Below are 1,469 nucleotides of genomic sequence, written 5' to 3' on the forward strand. Positions count from 1 at the left end.
GACCAGTCCAGCTGCTCCGAGCGCGGGGCCCACCGAGCCCACGCCCACCCGGAACTTGGGTTGGCCCATGAGCACCACACGCAGCCTCGGTTCCTGCCCACGCCTCTCCCTCCACACCTCCCTGGAAGCCGAGGGAGCCGGCTCCGACCTCGGCCAGCCCAAAGAGGGGCTCCCATAGTGCAACAGCAGGCTGAAGGGCTCCTCCAGCGTGGCCAGAGTGGGCGCCAGGCTGAGGAGGTGCCAAGAGTGAGCGAGGGCTGCCAGCACACTGTCACCTCTCAGTAGTACAGTCCTTATAGATGATATAAAGTAGAAAGCCCTTTAGTTGAGCTTTGAAAAGAAACACCAAGCCCCAGATAATTTAAGGTTGGCTTAAAGACAAACTATGACTTTGGCAATTTTGTTTTTCATTTTTGTAACTTCTGTTTTATTGGATCAAGAAGCTCTTTTGTGGGTTCATTTCAATGATGTGCCTGTCAGTTTAATCCAATCATAAGTAAATTTAGTCAAATAATCAGTTGGAATTGATTTAAATGGATTGACAGGTGGTTTTGAGGTCTTCAGATTATTACCTCTGAGGCTATTTACTCTACGTGTGTGTGTGTGTTCTAAAGCCAGGAATGTGGCCCAAGGGAAGAACACAGAGTGGTAACTATAAGAGAAAGAATATTACTTTGTGTAAATATAGGTGAGGCCAATGCAAACACGACAGGCCAAATGTAATCCTGTGTGATGGAAATTTTTTTTTAAGTTCCAAGTCAGTAGAATTATTTTCACATAAAAAGATTGAATCAGATCCTTTTGTAGTTTATGAGCATGATGATTGAGTGTTCACACACGGGTGTGAGATGTGCCACCCTCAAACTTGTTACGACTTCGGCTTATTACCCAACTGACCTGAAGAAAGGGAAAGAAAAGGAAAGACTGACTCTTATTTAAATAACAGTATTGATACTTGACACTGTTAATTTCCTTTTCATATTCTTAGGAGTATCTATTCATAACAATATGAAAAACATTGCTTTGACTTATATTCTCAAGGATTTCTTATGTTTGGTAGGTAAGAAAGTATATTCAGTTATATCTCAGACTAAGATACAGTAGTATCCCTGCCTTCATCAGAAACTGTGTGAAAATAAGTAGTCAACATTTTGTACTGTTTAGGATATTGTGTGCTTATTTAGTGGTTTGACTTCAAATACATTTACAGGTAATGTAGAGTGGCTGCCTTCACAACGAAGGGAGGGAAAGGCAGTCAGAGAGAGGTACAAGGAGAACAATAACCACAGAGATGGTTTATTCCTTGTTCAGAATATTAGATATAGACTAGTTCATTATAGTACCTTAAATCACATCATATTTCTAAGATATTTAATGATAATCATTCAAGTACTTCACAGCCTGAAAAGTCTCCATGCACTTCCCTATAGAGATGGGTCCAAAATATATTTGAACACATTTTAAAAGTA

At 41.0% G+C, this 1,469-nt stretch overlaps 1 non-coding gene across 1 annotated transcript; it reads left to right on the plus strand.

The window, feature by feature from the left end:
- The first annotated feature begins 795 nt into the window (after window positions 1–795).
- On the plus strand, window positions 796–898 carry LOC115831373. The gene has a single exon (XR_004026887.1). It is a non-coding gene; the product is annotated as a small nucleolar RNA U13 (small nucleolar RNA).
- The last annotated feature ends 571 nt before the right edge of the window (window positions 899–1,469 follow it).

This window comes from Nomascus leucogenys, chromosome 18, assembly GCF_006542625.1.
Source record: "Nomascus leucogenys isolate Asia chromosome 18, Asia_NLE_v1, whole genome shotgun sequence".
In the NCBI taxonomy this organism is placed as follows: Eukaryota; Metazoa; Chordata; class Mammalia; order Primates; family Hylobatidae; genus Nomascus; species Nomascus leucogenys.